Source organism: Plutella xylostella, chromosome 23, assembly GCF_932276165.1.
Source record: "Plutella xylostella chromosome 23, ilPluXylo3.1, whole genome shotgun sequence".
Taxonomy (NCBI): Eukaryota; Metazoa; Arthropoda; class Insecta; order Lepidoptera; family Plutellidae; genus Plutella; species Plutella xylostella.
The window spans coordinates 6,883,017-6,901,754 of record NC_064003.1 but is presented as its reverse complement, the minus strand read 5'-3'; the positions used below and the strand labels follow the sequence as shown (position 1 = coordinate 6,901,754).

The 18,738-nt window shown below is 39.1% G+C and overlaps 1 protein-coding gene across 1 annotated transcript in view; it reads left to right on the top strand.

The window, feature by feature from the left end:
- The window catches only part of LOC105386703 (toll-like receptor 6), a 97,130-nt gene extending 85,418 nt beyond the window's left edge, over positions 1–11,712 (top strand). Inside the window, exon 2 of the mRNA XM_038113372.2 lies at positions 9,982–11,712. The gene's annotated coding sequence lies outside the window, so the exon portion shown is untranslated. The remainder of the gene's footprint in view (positions 1–9,981) is intronic.
- Positions 11,713–18,738: the final 7,026 nt, after the last annotated feature.

Sequence of the window (18,738 nt, the reverse complement as noted above, 5' to 3'; positions counted from 1 at the left end):
GTAAAGAGGCTGGCTTTATAGCTCATACACGTTTTGGTAAAACGAGTGAAGCGAGGCAACGCATGCTAATTGTTAGGGACCACCTAAGATGTCGTTTCAATTTCGGCTATTCGACAGTAAACTTTAGGGTGCTAATAATAATAACTAAGTGGTAACAGTGAAATTTTACTACTAGCAACGGCTCTTAGTTAATTAGCAAATAAATATAGGTTAAGTACATAAATTTACATGCTCACAGTGGCCGTACCACCCGCTTTTTATTAACCATCGATCAATACATAAGGTACTTATGGATTATAGGGGTGTTACCATTTTTTCGTCAATCTAAACAAGGTTAACACAATTATTATTACTAGACGTGTTGCGCGCGTTATTTAATGGTACGCGGTGCTGTTTTGCAATTTATTGACATACATTCTGGAATTCTAAGAGACAATCACTTACACTAACTTAACTTACATTGTTTATGAAAGTATCTTCCTCGAGTGACGTATCAACTGCAACTAATAGTATTCTTCTACAGCCTATAGCAGTCCACTGCTGGACATAGGCCTCTCCCAAAGTACGCAACTAGATAGAATACGATCTATAGCTTTCTGGACAGTCAGCCAGTGACAACTATTCTGACAAACCCTCGTCCAGCTCGAGCAACTTGGCTAGCCAGCTTGACAGCTGTTGGTCACCAACACGCTCAGAAGATTAAAATAAATAGTGTTTTAACTTGAAACTCGCTAAACTTAAGCTCTACTAGCTTTTAATTAAAACGAACTTGTAACTTCAGATCACGTCAATTGTGAGTGAGCTAAACAAATACTTCTCTTAGCTAGAATGAAAGCAATTTATAGTTAATCCATTCTTGAACGTTTGCGTAAACAGTTTCATTTATAGTTACAATTAAAACAAATGGATTGTTAGATAATGTTAATAGAAAACTCGACAGTACGTAATTTAAATATTTGCAATATGGAAACTAGTTTTGTACAGTAAATATTGGCCTTTGCTATACAAAATGGTATGTTTCTAACCATCACCAACAATAAAGCCCATAGGTGTTTTCACAATGTACACGTATGTTGTTATTACAAATGATAATTCTATGTTTAAATTAGTGAGTTATGAATTAGTTTACCTATAATATAAAATGAGTTAATGGTATGGTTACTAGCATTCGTACGCGAGCTTTGTTTGGCTTTAAAAGTTAATCTGTATTGGGATAGTTGGCCCATAGGCTCCATAGGCCCCGTTTGAATCTTTAGGGCTTTACCACAAAAACTTAGACAGTATTTAACAGATGTTTACCGCTGTCAAACGCCTACAACATCTGTCAAATTTCGTTTTAAACACTAGTTAAACAGTGTTTAAAGTTTTTTGTGGTAGCACAGTTAAAGTATAAATAAGTAAATGTCCGTTCAAAAGGTATGAAAAACTAAAATATACTACTAATAAAAAATATATAAACTTACAGATAGAAAAAAATACAGTATAATTTAATGCCATAGATATTCCTGGCTGAATGCTAAGAAAGAACTCAATTAATTTACTCTCGAGACTAAATCTAATAATTTGGGGCATAATGAAGTTACTTCTGCCATGCGAATAAGATTCTGTCTGACCCCCAAATAAATTAGCCGTCAGTCTGAAGCTTTCAGAAGAATATTCATTCGCATACTAATTAAATAACTTTTCGAAGGCTTTGAATGTTAACGTACTTATACAACTAATTTCCATTTCGTGTAACTTTCAGCAGACGGATTCAGTAACTTTGTATAAGTGTGATAATACTTTCGAAAATGACTTGTTTGTTCTACGCAAAGCATATTTTTTATACTTAGGTAAGTACTGTACCTATACATTATTATGTTTCAGAATACATAAGGTTTTTAAATGGTGACGAAAATAACGAGGCATGGACCAAAAGTTTTAAGAATCTCTATTTCTCCGCTTACTTTTTACAACATCATGTATTTATTATTGGGTAAAAATATTGTCCATGGATAACTGTTGTGTGCGTTGTACTATAAAAATATAATAAATTATTGGGATGTTAACACAAAGAGGATCAGACGTGACAAACCTCAAACAAGGTCTAAGAAGGAAGGTTGAATATTTTGGACATAAACTGACGTCCGATAAAAAGGGTTTCTATCACACGAGGATCTTAAATATTATTTGTTAAAACCAGAAGGAAAAGGTGACACAAAAAGTAAACTCATTCGTGAAATAGGTTCGTTTTACCATAAATCATTAATACAACTTGAAAACATGAGGATTTATATCAATAACAAACAAATTAAATCAGAAAATACAACAAGAGCACGACTCCATTCAAATCAACTCCCTCCTTCCTTGACAATGACATTGACATCTCCTTTTTGACGTTTCCCGCCATGGCTTATCTGCCGACCACAGAGTACGTCGTCGCGGTGTAAATACGATTGCTTCCTGTTATTATTCTGAGGTTCGGAGTTATATTTGTAACACGGCCTTTCCTGATGGCGTGACGTCCTCGACCGCAACGTCTTCTCAAAGTCTTCAACACCACGCTCTAGGCAATCCAAAACTCAGCACTTCAAAATCTGTAAACAATTGATGTGATTAGAAGGGTATTTTTTGCATTTTGTTCTAATTGGGCAGAGGCACACGAGTCGGCTTGCCACCCTAACCACTGGCAGAGGCACACGAGTCGGCTTGCCACCCTAACCACTGGCAGAGGCACACGAGTCGGCTTGCCACCCTAACCACAGGCAGAGGCACACGAGTCGGCTTGCCACCCTAACCACTGGCAGAGGCACACGAGTCGGCTTGCCACCCTAACCACAGGCAGAGGCACACGAGTCGGCTTGCCACCCTAACCACTGGCAGAGGCACACGAGTCGGCTTGCCAACATCACCACTGGCAGAGGCACACGAGTCGGCTTGCCAACATCACCACTAGCAGAGGCACACGAGTCGGCTTGCTAACCTAACCACTGGCAGAGGCACACGAGTCGGCTTGCCAACATCACCACTAGCAGAGGCACACGAGTCGGCTTGCTAACCTAACCACTGGCAGAGGCACACGAGTCGGCTTGCCACCCTAACCACAGGCAGAGGCACACGAGTCGGCTTGCCAACATCACCACTAGCAGAGGCACACGAGTCGGCTTGCTAACCTAACCACTGGCAGAGGCACACGAGTCGGCTTGCCAACCTTACCACTGGCAGAGGCACACGAGTCGGCTTGCCAACAACTTGGGCAGAGGCACACGAGTCGGCATAACCCTGAACGAGAGATAAATCGGCACACAAATAAAAAGTAAAAGTTCAGCACCGGCAGAGGCACACGAGTCGGCTTGCCAACAACTTGGGCAGAGGCACACGAGTCGGCATAACCCTGAACAAGAGATAAATTGGCATACAAATAAATAGTAAAAATTCAGCACTGGCAGAGGCACACGAGTCGGCTTGCCAACAACATGGGCAGAGGCACACGAGTCGGCATAACCCGAACAGAGAGATAAATTGGCACACAAACTAACAACAAAAAAATAATTGTTAATACCTTTGTTAGGTTCTACCTTTTTTGGCATAAGATTTATTTGCCTAATCTCGTATTGCATAGTAACGTTTGGTCAAAGTCTCGTTACGCCGAAAATCGTATGGCATAAATCTCGTTTAGTAAAAAGTTATTTCGCATAACATTGTTTAGCCTAATAATGGTATGGCCAAATCTTGAATAGCCTAATAATGCTATGGCATAGGTTTATTAGGTTTATACAAAGTAATAATATTCATTTGGCTTTAACTTTGACGGGGCGTCTCCCTACATAGCGCAAACTGTTGCCTTGTATTGTTTCCGCTGTTTGGAAAACGCTCCGCTCCGCTTCGCTGCGCTCCGCTTTGGTTTTGATGAACATGTGCACCTAACACGCTCCTCCTCGCTCTGCTCGTCGTCGCACCTATTTTTAGGTTTCGATCTCATGGGGTTTGTAATAATTATATTGGTCGTTAACTTTCGATTTTTTGATCATACAATATCGTGATTTTCGGGATGTAGGAGAAAAATACCACAATTTGTACATTTACTACATACTTAATGTATTATTTATTAAGATAACATTACGAGAAACAAGATTATACATAGGTATAGACGAACATAAATTTGAGCAAACGAAACTTAGGTGTTTAAAGATTGTGCCTAAAGAGTTTTAGACGAAACGAGCCTTATGCCACATAAGTCTAGGCAAAGTGATGGTTCGGCCAAAAAAGTTTAGACCATACGAGTTATGCGAAATGAGTTTTGGTCAATAAAGATTATGCGAGATGAGCGGAACCCCCTTTGTTAGCATTCAAACAAATAAATAATAAAAAAAAAGTTATGAATGAAAGTCAAAGCCACTCATCGCATTTCTGCGTGAGATCCCGTCGAGAGCGGTTTGAAGTACTTGTGAATGCCCCTCGATGCATCTTCCACGTCAGCCGTCTATGACCAACGGTAGCGCGCATCAAGCGCACACAGCATGCGTGCTGTACACCCGCGTCAGGCGGTTGCCTGCGCGGCCACCAGACAGCAGCGCGCAGACAGCGCAGACAGCAGCGCGCAGACAGCAGCGCGCAGACAGCGCAGACAGCAGCGCGCAGACAACAGCGCGCAGACAGCGCAGACAGCAGCGCGCAGACAGCGCAGACAGCAGCGCGCAGACAGCGCAGACAGCAGCGCGCAGACAGCAGCGCGCATACAGCGCAGACAGCAGCGCGCAGTCAGCAGCGCGCAGACAGCGCAGACAGCAGCGCGCAGACAGCAGCGCGCAAACAACGCAGACAGCAGCGCGCAGTCAGCAGCGCGCATACAGCGCAGACAGCAGCGCGCAGTCAGCAGCGCGCAGACAGCAGCGCGTAGACAGCAGCGCGTAGACAGCGCAGACAGCAGCGCGCAGTCAGCAGCGCGCAGACAGCAGCGCGTAGACAGCGCAGACAGCAGCTCGCAGTCAGCAGCGCGCAGACAGCGCAGACAGCAGCGCGCAGTCAGCAGCGCGCAGTCAGCAGCGCGCAGACAGCAGCGCGCAGTCAGCAGCGCGCAGACAGCAGCGCGTAGACAGCGCAGACAGCAGCGCGCAGACAGCGCAGACAGCAGCGCGCAGACAGCAGCGCGCAGACAGCAGCGCGCAGTCAGCAGCGCGCAGACAGCGCAGACAGCAGCGCGCAGACAGCGGCGCGCATTCAGCGCAGACAGCAGCGCGCATACAGCGCAGACAGCAGCGCGCAGACAGCAGCGCGCAGACAGCAGCGCGCAGACAGCAGCGCGCATACAGCAGCGCGCAGACAGCAGCGCGCAGACAGCAGCGCGCAGACAGCAGCGCGCATACAGCAGCGCGCAGACAGCAGCGCGCAGACAGCAGCGCGCAGACAGCGCAGACAGCAGCGCGCAGACAGCAGCGCGCATACAGCGCAGACAGCAGCGCGCAGACAGCAGCGTGCATACAGCAGCGCGCATTCAGCGCAGACCGCAATGCGCATACAGCGCAGACTGCTTGGAGGTACTGCATTGGCACCATCTGGTTGCAATCCAGCTCAGCCAGTCTGACCAGTGTAGAAGCTGGCTTCATTGAGATTCTCATTCTAAAGCTGCACTCATCCAGTCAAGTCGCCTAGGGGACAGAAAATTTATAAAATAAAGTGTGCAGAATACCAATATTTCTGTATTTTTCTGATTTAACTTGTATTGTATGAAAAACATAGGCAGAAGCGGAAAATAGCGCGTGGAAAGAATCCAACTTCTGATGTTAAAACCAGAAGGAAAAGGTGACACAAAAAGTAAACTCATTCGTGAAATAGGTTCGTTTTACCATAAATCATTAATACAACTTGAAAACATGAGGATTTATATCAATAACAAACAAATTAAATCAGAAAATACAACAAGAGCACGACTCCATTCAAATCAACTCCCTCCTTCCTTGACAATGACATTGACATCTCCTTTTTGACGTTTCCCGCCATGGCTTATCTGCCGACCACAGAGTACGTCGTCGCGGTGTAAATACGATTGCTTCCTGTTATTATTCTGAGGTTCGGAGTTATATTTGTAACATATTATTATTCCTCACATTTCTTACCCTCGGTTTATAGCAAGGTCTTCCTTTACTTTCTTCTGGCGTCGAAGGCTAGTTTGTGTATCCCTATCCATGAAATGGTAATAGTAATACTTACCGTCATAGAGTGTAAAAAACACGTTAAAAAGATACCGCTAAATAGTACGAATTTTACGTACGTACTCGAATAGCTACATTGGATTGTAAACAAGGAGTACCTAGGCCTACGTACAGTGGCCTGCGCCTAAAAGTATACAGGCGGAGTTTTTAAAATAGCGATTCCTGATGATGAAGGGACCAGCTACATCTGTTATAAATCCGGGGACGTGTTGTGGGTGATGTGTGTAGCAGTGGTGTTTATGTGGATGTGCTTGAGCAGCATGTGAGCTTGAGATCGCTATTTTAAAAACTCCGCCTGTATACTTTTAGACGCAGGCCACCGTACATTATATATTTTCATTTACTTAGACATATTGTGCGGCAGAGAAGCAATAAACGGAGTTGCTTATATACTAGGGGTGTTAGGGAGCTCCGTAACCGTAACCGAAACTATCGGATATCCGATATAAAAAATCATCCGTAACCGAATCCGAAATGAAAGTTTCGGATAGTATCGGTAATTATTTATATTTATTTTTATTTTAAATAGCTGTAATAATTACTCACAGACTGATTGTAATTCCTGCCAAAAACGAAATAAAACTACTTTATTACCTATTAGTATTTTACTTTTAAAATTCCTTAAAAATATAATATCCGTAACCGAAACTAACGGATAATCCGAAATAATTTATTATCCGTATCCGTAACCGTATCCGGTATAATAATCATTTCTATATCCGTATCCAATCCGTAACCGAAATTTCATATCCATAACATCCCTATTATATACCCTCCAAGCTCGCTACGATCGGTCCATCTTATGTATATCTAGGTACCAGTTATTATGGAAGATGATACGTCGTCCTTCCGTGCACCCGAAAATATATTTAGCCACACATACCTAGTTAATATGACTGACGATGACCTATGAAAACATGACAACTCAACCATGCCGGAGTAGGCAGTAAAACAAACAGTAACTCACTAAAATTTTAAGAAACTCAACAAAATATGCCGAGAGCTTTGACCGGTCCGGTCCTTAAAACAACAAGACCACGAGCCAAAGATAAATGTTGGCTCTATTTACCGAAGTACGATCACTTCGGTAAATAGAGCCAACATTTATCTTATTAGGTGGTATCGTGGTACAGTCTGCATAAGAAAAATGTATCCATACAAAGTACGTATGTGTCGATTAATTATACTTAAGTATACCTATATTTTATGAATTTATCTATCTTTCATCTAGATTTTTTATCTCTATATAATTATAGGTGGCTGTATTGTAACTTCATTGCAACGAAATATTTAAATGCAATTGGATAAAAATACCAATAGGTCTTTAGTCAATTGGGCTATATTTTTTAAATAATAAACCCTAAAAAAACGATAATTAGTGATTATATTACTTTATCATTAATTTAATAAGCAGTTATCTCTATCGCGTAACTTTATTACATATTATGAGATTCTAACGGGTACTTACATAGTTACCCAAACTTAACTAAAATACAAACTTAACTAACTTAAATACTTACATAATCCCATGTAGACCTTTTTTCTAGTTATTCATCGTAAAAGAACTTCATGGATTTCGTTTCATAAAGGTGTTTCTTCAATAAATATTTAGGTTGCTACTTATATTTTCATTGGACGAATAAACTGAAAGCACTTTCGTTGGATGAGTTAGCTTTACCTTCCTACTTACGAATTTAAGTGGATATTATAGAATAAGTAGTAGACTCAATCATAATTTTTATTTATTTACTTTCCGATCTTAAACATCATAATTATACACCCTCACATTATGTACAAATGCTTATGCTTATTACTACATAGTGCGAGCAGCGAGAGTGTATAATTATGATGTTTAAGTACATTTGGATACGGCAGCTGGCTCATTGCTGCATCGATAATTGATACTCTACTACGATGTTCTATAAAAAAGGCTTTTACCATGCAAAAGTTTTTCAGACACATTACCCATTCGGATTGCCCTGTATATTAAATTGGGTATACCTACTACATCATAGCCCACGATTATATTGCGTTCTTATAATGAAACAGAACACTATTCTGTTACAAACGAAATTCACAATAATATTATGTCACAAACATTGCAATTATAAAGCCCAGTTCACATAACGCAGCTTTGACAGCCACAGGGGAGCTGTCACCGACACCTCGGCCTCGCCCGGACATTTTAGGACTACAACCTCTGTACAACACAATGAGACCAGCCAAGGAGTGAACACACCTTTGTTGTGTCCATAGGGCATGTCCTAGCTTGTTCTAATGTTAATATGCTCTTGATTACCATTTAAGTTAGTGCCGTTATGGCTGCCATGTCGAAACGAAAGCCATTAGAAATCGGACATTGTAAACGTTAATTGGACAACAGACTGGTATTGAATATAACATCAGAAATGGCCTGGACTATCACAGAATAATAGAACACGAAATTTCACCTAGGTGAACATTTAAAGACCTTATTTGGTACACAAATATTAAAGTTCCCGGCCGTAAAACAAAACACAGAACCTATTTACCTTTTCGTACACAATCAAAATAATTATTAAATGTTAATAATAATTATGAAGGTATTTATTTATTTCATTCTGTAAGTAGGTACCTATAGCAAAAATATATTATTAAGTGTCAACCTACAGGAGGTATAGGAGTGACTGGTTCTCTCTAATAATTAACTACTTAAATCATTAGAGTACTTAGTATCTGCATACACTTGACTGATTTAAGCTTATTTTTGAAATTATTTATTTTTAATTTGGTCAAGATATAAATGGTGTCTGCCCATACTCATATCTACGACTGGTACTATCGGATTTATGCTGTTATTTTTACATTAACGGCCTATAAATCAAGTGATAAAATTGTAGAGACGTACGTAATGAACGTTTAAACGTTGTTAAAAGAGAATCAGGCGCGACTGCCAATTTATTGATCAAGATTTTAATACTCGTAACACCTACTTGTAATTACATCCAAGGTTTTTACTGGCATTGTTTTTATTGCAACTACACTTTATTGGAATGCGTGCGCCTTCTTAAGTATCTCGTTATTTTTATGGCTAATACCGGTATGAATACTTTAACGAAATTAACTGAAATACTGTTGTTACTTGACTTTAGTGCTGTTTTATGTTTCTGTAGTCTTATTTAAGTATTTTATAAGTTAAGATTTCGTGTATGCTAAAAAAAAGCAAGTAAAAATTAAACAAGTAAATCATATAAGCTACAAATCTCTGACTCAGATAATAATATAACCTACAGTCCATCTATAGTCATGACAAGAAAGAGTGCGATTTTGCAAAGACTTTTTTTAATCATTGCCAATTATTTACTTACATTTACCTAAATTCATTTTAAAAATAAAATACCCATTGATAATAGCTTTTTAACGGATTAATCCTAACTAATATTATAAATGCGAAAGTAACTGTGTCTGTCTGTCTGTCTGTTACTCTTTCACGCCAAAACTACTGAACGGATTTGAATGAAATTTGGTATACATATGGCCTAGACCCTGAGAAAGAACATAGGCTACTTTTTATCCCGGAATTCCCACGGGAAAACTTTTTAAGGCGAAGCGAAGCTCGCGGGAACAGCTAATGCTTAAATAAATATAATAGATGGATGAAATACGGTCTTTACGGTCTAGGATCCACTTCCGTTTTCAGCACTTTATAGTTGGACTGTACTTACCTTCCATTAAACAGTACATAACACCCTGCCGCTTAGGTATATATTTTTAATTTATTCTTTAATCGTTTTTTTTTCCTCCTTTCCAGTGCATCTTCGGAGCGCACTGCGTACACTTGGCTGCCAGACACCAAGTTCGAGTTCTCCTCGCCCTACAGCCGCCGCCGCAGCTCCGCTTCCACCGTCTACGAGAGCGACTGATGGCACGGCATCGACCAGCTCGAGGAGGCGCTGCTGTGATCACGGACACCGACAGTGACAGTGACAGTGACAGCCTGTGACAAGTGACAGTGACAGCCAGTTACAAGTGACAGTGACAGCCAGTGACAAGTGACTATGTGTGTAGTGTGTACGCACCTTTAGGTAACGTTTGATACATCGAGTTTTAGAAGTAAGAGGTATTGTGTAAGATATAGATAGTCATCCCTGATCTCGCTATTTAATGTTACGGTTAACGACAGTTTACGAAAGTATTGAGTTCGGTAGCTTACGCTTAACACACAATTTAACCGGTCCGGTATCTTCCCAAAATTTATTTGACGCAAATATCGAAAATTTCATTTTTAGTGTTCAAAGTTCAACACATATTTTAAGGATGGATACAATCTTTGAAGTTCCGACTTCTGCTGGACTCGGGAATCTTTCCAAGTATATTTTGCCCATAAATTTGCTAATATTTCTCTCATTTGTTCAGTAACAGGAGGAGCGTAAAACTTCTTCATCATACACTTCAGATGAATATTTATGACGGACCACAAGTAACTTTTTTTATGGATGAAGTTATAAGTAATACTTATTAATTATTCATTTCAATAAACCTACCTATCGAAATCGAACTACAACATATTGTGTAAGAAACATTACTCACTGAATACGTACTATGATTATTAATTATTATAGTTAAGTTTTTTCCTCATATTTTATATTATAATAATGTAAATACATTCGGCATTCTAAAATACTTACGAACAATATTGTCGTGTATGTAAGAACCAACCATACTTATCCACATTATTTTCTTAAGACATTTTAGTGACTGCAACTTATAATTATGATCTCTAACCAAAATGAATTTGTAATTTAAAATTCCACTATTGTTACAAATGTAGATAGTTAAAAGTATTAGAATAGATAGGTATAGATCTAATATAATAATATTGTATAAATTAAAATTAACACTTGCTGTGATTTTAAGTTTACGCGCGAAAGTATTAAGTTTATAACTTCTATGTTAAAATTATGCAAATGCCTAATGTATAAAAAATACTATAATACCTTTATTTTTGTAATGAAGATGAAATGAATATTGGTACCTCTTGGAAAAAAAACTCCTGACTACAGTACACCAATACATAGATAAATAATACCTAATATCATTGTTTTTGAGAAGTGCAATGAATTACGACTTATATACCTACCCACGACTATACCGGTGTATTCTATCAGTGATACATAATCAACTAAAATTTATGGAGTAACAGATATTTTTTCATGACTTCCTAGTTTGTGCCATACCTAGTTTAAGTTGCTCTGACCCTCTAGTACGGGTTTTCCTGTCATCTTCATACATTATCTGTCAAAAGTTTCATGATAGTGTCCATTAGAGGCGCCACTTAGTATGCGAGAAAACGTAAACTTTTATAGTTTTCGACAAACTATCAAACCTGTACTAGACCTGCTGCAGTATGTCAGTCACGTACGTCACTGATAAAATATTATCCTCTATATCTATAATGCTAACATAATTTGCGTGAGCCACAGATTTAATTGTTTGCACCAATAAAACATGAGATTATTAATTTAATGTTGAATATGTTTAATTACTACACTCGCGAGCAACCAAATCGACTCAAGCCTTGACGGCGCAAACATACATTAATACAAGTAAAATTATGAATAGAAATAATAAAAATGATATGTCATTTAAAAGCTTAAGATGTCAGCTTTAATTTGATATCATTATTATTGAAATCCATTCATCATTTTTGAAATAAATGATGTCTGAACGCAATTGTAGGAAAAACGGGAATTTAGGAAAAAAGGGTATGGGTATCGTATTATACAAATTAAACAAAAAATGTTAAGATAAAAATTTATTTATTTAAATCAATACTTTGTATTGCCTCCTCTTGCCCTAATTACAGCCTGCAGCCTGTTTCTCATAGACCTTATCAACTTTTTGACAGTTTCCTGAGGAATGCCGTCCCACTCCTCTAATAAAGCTGTCTTCAGCTCGTCCACGCTTGCAGGGACTGGATTCCTGGCCCGAACTCTTCTTTTGAGCTCGTCCCATAAGTGTTCGATGGGATTCAGGTCAGGACTGAGCGCAGGCCAGTCCATCGTGCGCAATTCCTTCTCTCTCAGAAACTGCCGACTGACTCGTGCCGTGTGGCAGCGGGCATTGTCGTGCATTAGCACGAAGTCTTCACCGACAAATTCTGCATAGGGCACAACATGACCGAGTAGAATGTCGGTGATGTACCGATCAGCTGTTAACCCGCCTCCTCGGCCGCCTCCAGGCACGAAAACAAGTGCGGTTTTTCCCTCTAGAGAAATACCAGCCCACATCATGCAGGAACCGCCGCCATATGCTACTGTTTCAGCGAAACAACATTGGGCAAATCGTTCCCCCGGACGCCGGTAGACCCGGCCTCTCCTGTCACTGCCATGCAGACACACTCTGCACTCATCAGTAAACAGGACCGACCGCCATTGCGCAATGCTCCAATCGAGATGCTCTCGAGCAAACTGAAGACGCGCTTGTCGGTGGCCTGCAGTCAATTTGGGGCCTGATGCAGGTCTTTTTGGTGTCAAGTTGGCTTCCTTCAAGCGTCTTCTCACTGTCCACTCGCTGACAGCCACTTGTCGTACACGTCTCAGTTCTTGCTGCACATCAACGCCCGTAAGGTGTCGATTGCGCAGCGAGGTTGAGACAATGAAGCGGTCGTCTCTCTCTGAAGTGCAGCGGTGGCGGCCCGTTCTTGGTCTTCGATTGAAGGCACCAGTCTCTTGGAACCGTCTGTATACTCGGGATACAGCAGACTGGCTCAAGTGGAGCTGGGCAGCGACTGCTCGCTGACTTAACCCTTGTTGCAGCAAGGCAACAACTTGAGCAGCTTCTTCTGGTGTGGTATCCATGGGTTTGCGAAAACAAGGAATACAATGCAACGAGATGTGTACCGGTCAACTTGCAACAAGCGACTGATAAGGTACACCGGATGTGGAAAGGTTTTATAGCGGGATCAGGTAGCGCAAGGCGTGGATTCCTAATGAGGTAATTAACACTGACGGGCAATTAAAATGCGTCATTAAATCTGCGCTTAGTTTTTTTTTATGGTATTGATCTTAATTGAAAGCCTAATTCTTCAGCTTTCGAATGACATATCACTTTTATATTTACCATTTATCGTTTTAGGAAAATCAATGTATATGTGCGCCGTGAAGGCTTGAGTCGATTTGGTTGCTCGCGAGTGTATATATGTACCTACTCTTGATATAATTCGTCTAAACATACTTCTTTATAGCATTTATATGATTATGTTGACTTTAATTAAAATATGCATTATGATACCAATATAATTAACGTATTATACTGTTTCTATGGTACCTACCTATACCTATGTCTATGGTTATTAAGTTGTTATTTATATAAATGTGCACTATACAGCTGCTATAGTAAGGCGTGATTTTTCAATAGCCAGATAAAAGGGGGAAAATTATCTGGGGGATAATTCTCATACTGTCGCGTCTGAATGTTTGTATTAGACAGTGACAGCAACAATTTTATTCGTCAGATAGCATTTTTCTGAAAATTGAAAAATCAGCCCTAAATACATTTAAAAAATCCCCATAAAAAAGTATAAGAAATTTTCATTAAAATAATTGAAAAAAAACGTTAGAACAGGGTGCATTTTACATAGCAAACTTTACTACATGATTTATTTATCAAACTGAATAACTTTTCCTAAGAAACATAAACATGGATATGTTTTTTTTCGACTCCCACAGAAAAATCCTCTGTTTTGTGAAAAATTGTCTCATGTCATTTATACTTACCCTGTAAATTTCATCAAATTAGTTCATATCAGCTGCCCAGTGTACATCTATTTCTACATGTTAAGATGGAAATCTGTATATTTAATCATTTTTACCCTTTGTACATAATGCACCATTAATAAACTAATGTGTTTGGTTGTTTACTACATACATTTATTTGTATTAACATTATTTCGTAATGAAGACTTGTATTGATTGAACGGTTCATTTGTTTTTTATTTATATACCTACCTTTTTGATAACATTAAAAACCATCTCTCAAAACCCCTAACTTACTGACAGAAAAAAACACTGACAAACAGTTTATTTTATATGTATGTGAACATTCAATAAACAACATACATAAATGAATACGAACCAATCCATCTTGTGATGCAACTAGTCAAACTAACGAGAACCTATTGAATCGAGGGCTAAAAATACACGTTAATCATAGATTAGCAGTTACATTACACCCTTTCGACCTTACCATCATCCCTGTTAATCTTAACAAGACAAACAAGATTGCTTGGAGAGTTTTTGTCAACCCAGAACAAGTTGCGAGTTTGGAACAAATCGACCAACGTGTCTCAAGGTAAGCGGATTCACGGATGGACGCTGTTTCCCTGTGAGAAGTAAGTATGCCCTGGGTAAAGGGAATAATTTTCGTAAGTATTTTGAACAAGAACATTGTCTAAAGTAATGTCCAAAGCTTGAAAGTTTGGGTGACTAAATTAGCGCCCCAGTAAACTGTCTATCACACAACGTAAGTGTAAAGGCTAACCTTCAATTATTCTTACTACACTAATGTAGTACCTATAGGATTAATATAAAATATACCTAATAATAATAATAATGTCCTCCTAGCCGAATTTCGACTACGGCGGCCAATCTCATTTGAGATCAACCATCTACGCAGGAGTAGATTATAGTGCCCAAGTGTGTGCGTAGTACACAGGAGCACTCTCTGTTCCATCACTCTCATAACCCAATGGGACGGATTGACCGACACGACTGGAGAGAGCTAGGCGCAGGACCGACTGCTTTACATGCCCATCCGACAGCATGGATCGTTTCACTGTTTCGGACATCAGGTGATCGGCCTTCTACGTCCTAACCAAACTTAGAACCACAATTTAGAAACACAAATTGATGGTCCCACCCGGGAATCGAACCCGGGACCTCTGGGCCATGAAGCGAAGCTTCTACGACTAGACCACAGAGGCAGTTATATCTATGTAAGTATCGTAAGCCAAAACAGGATGACATTTGTTCTGTGCTTTTTGTAAAAAGCGGAAAACATTTAAGTTTGATCATCGGTTTTTTGAAAAAGCGAACAATTATTAAGCTCCTTAAAATTTTTCACGTTGGTCAAAAAATCATAGAACAAAAGTTGATTAGCATATCGAGCTGTTTTCCCTCCTTTCCAGAGCTGTTTTTCAACACCCTGTATATAAATCCTGCACTCCCCAGTCCTGACACTGTCTCACCGGCTGCGGCTCATTCGGAGGCGTCACGGTCACGAAGCGTATTGAAAAGTTCCACCTGAGTTTGAGTCATTCGATTACACAACATCGGAAGTCTGACGGTGGCATTAATGTCGGTGATTCTGTTAGCATTTGTGTTGTTGCACGTGATAGCGACGGGGAGGTGCCGAGATTGCGACCCAAATGCGACGCGAAAAAAGGTAGCTTGGTTGATGTTTGATTTTAGGCTATGGCTTCGATGAGAACTATATATATATATATATAGGTACTTACACAAAATACAGGACATACGAGTACACAGAATGGTTCTATTGTCTCTGCATACGTTCAGCATTTCAGATCAGTGTGCTAGTAATGGTTGATGAAGATTATGGCCTATATATGCATACAATATTACTTACCAATATTATAATAACAATACATTTACGTATAAAAAAAATCACAGTAACCAACAATTATCCAGCAGGCATCCGCATCTTGCACATTAGCCGTCCCTAATTCCAACATTAATCACAACAATGGAATACTGTTATTGCTGGCAATGCTTAATGACTACTTCACACTGCTCTCTAATTAAGGCTTCACTCATTATCTCACACATCCGCGGACGCACGCGTTGAATAATGGAGATGTTTGAGCGTGATTTTTAAATTTCGAACGTCAAGGATTTAAGAAGAAAACGAAGCAGCATCGAGGTTGACGAGGTAACAATCAATATTTTTAAAATTATAGCTTAATTTTAACCTAATACGGGTAATGTCTATATTATATTACTTAGTATACATTCATCAATGCAATTGTAGTGAATATTTGATAAAATTATAAAATACCTATGTACGGTTGTAATTTTTTTTTATGATTTCCGCTTCAAATTTATTTTGCTTGATTTCTTGAGTTCGACGCTTATTTGACAATATTTCCTACTTTAGGTTAAACCTTCAATGGTATACATATACTTAATAGCTATTAATATCTAGCTGATTCATTTTTAGCTCCATGTTCCAAGCAGTAGCAAGTGCCACAAATCAGTGGATCCATTTACAAGGCACCAGAAGTTCTTAGCATCAACATGTGAGCTATTTGATCGAACCCTGGACCTACCAGGTTACGAGCAAGGGGCAATTCTCACGCCTAAATCAATAACTCCAGCATTTGGTAAACAATAGCCATGCATAGAGATCTTCATCTCGCATTTGTAATCATCAAGCAAGTATGACACGTATTTCTAGGGTTATAAAGCCGACGATCGATTGTCAAGGATATCCTACCGTCTGGCTACTAAAAACGTATTGACTTTGCATTTGTAAACAGTAATAGGAAATTCAAAAGTGGGAACCAGTTAAGATGAAACAGTGAATATGTTAATTATGTTAGTGTAACCCGCCCTCGACTATGCAGCGTCGTTTTTGGAGGATGCGTTTATGAAGTAAGAAACATATCCTTGGAAATTCATGATAACGTGTAAAGCTCGTTATAAGGACCTTTTAAAATATCATTAAGATGGGATGAAAAGAACTTAACTGTCTCTCTAAACGCGTTCTTTAGATAGTAACCCCCTTATTCATAGAAAAGTTATAGAGGACGTTTTAGCTGTGATGTATCTTTCTGTCAAAGAATAATTTGTTCTATGAATGGAGTAAGCATTCATACTGTATACTGTATCAACTGGAGTCTGGAAATGCTGCTTAGTTGGACATGACACAGGTATTTTGTAAGTATGCATACATACATGCCTACTTGATCAGCCAATTCCTAATCCAAACCACACGATCTTTATCGTCAACGATTTTATTTCAAATGCCTAAACATTTTCGTTCCAAAAACGTCTCATTATGTACGTATTGATACATTAAAATTCCTACAAAACGAATTCAAGTGACAGAATTCCGCAAATCCTTCGAATAAATTCGGATTAAACGTTGTGAAATGGGTATAATCCAGTTTTTATATCTGAGAAAAACGCCTACATATCATTTGTAGGTAGTTTATATGTTTTTAAGTGAGTTTACCTTCCTGGAGGGTTGCTCTATACTGACGAAAATCTCACGAATGAGAGATGTCGTGCAATCGGCACGTTTAGTACAACGAGATAGAGTCGTGGCTGGCAGCAGCGCTCCATAACTTTGTTTTTCTTTATAATATACTAGCTGTTCCCGCGCGCTTCGCTTCGCCTTAAAAAGTTTTCCCGTGGGAATTCCGGGATAAAAAGTAGCCTATGTTCTTTCCCAGGGTCTAGACCGTATGTATACCAAATTTCATTCAAATCCGTTCAGTAGTTTTGGCGTGAAAGAGTAACAGACAGACAGACAGACAGACAGACAGACACAGTTACTTTCGCATTTATAATATTAGTTAGGATTAGTTAGGATAGAGTGACCCCCCTGCACTGGGCGCGTGGGCGCTGCATGGAGGAAGTAAATTACTCGTGGAATGTATTAAAATTTATAAATAAGGATAAGCCGATACTTAACGCTTTCTATATGTTTTAAGGAGAAGACGTTTATTTAACGAGGGCACTGTTTGACGATAAAACACTTGTAGTATTAAAAAAAAATCAAGTTATGTTGTGTATATTATATAGTATTATAATATGGTTTAAAAAATCGGATATAAATAGGCTATACATTATTAACTCATTATTTTGCTCCAAGATTTTATTTTTGTTGACAAGAACGAAGTTATACAGAACCCGCGACGATGCGGAGGGAAAGTTTTTTAATCAAATTCTATGGCTTATAGTTAAATAAGTTACCGCGTTATAGTCTATTTTGTTTGATATTGTCTCGCTTTAAAACTTTCCTGTTAACAGTTTTAAGGCAATCGCAAAAATATTTGTGACAGCTAAAATTTGGACGGGTCGACTCTAAAGTAAGTTATTGACCATTGCCTTCAAAATGATGTTTTAAAGTGGGAAAACGGTAACAATAACATTTAAAATTCAAATCAAATTGTCTATTTTGTAAATCTGGGCCAGATTTCGATCACATATAGCCCGGCTAAATGCGAAAACTCCCACGCTTTGGTGTAAATGACTCGTAAGAGCATTCCGTAACATGACAAGACAGAATCATGTAAATTCACTTCTTTTGGGAAGTGGGCGTCTTAAATTACTGAGTTCAGAATTTACCAGTAGCATACATTCCATTTCGGGTATGATACACCAATCGTGAACTAGGCTAGGCTATACAATGAAATGTGAGATATTTACTTTGACTTTAGAAACTAGATCGGTCCTAAGATAGTTTTTACGAAACCGCATCGTTTTGATTTTGCATTGTCTTGAATGTAATTAACAAATTCACAATGACATTGTAATGCATGCCA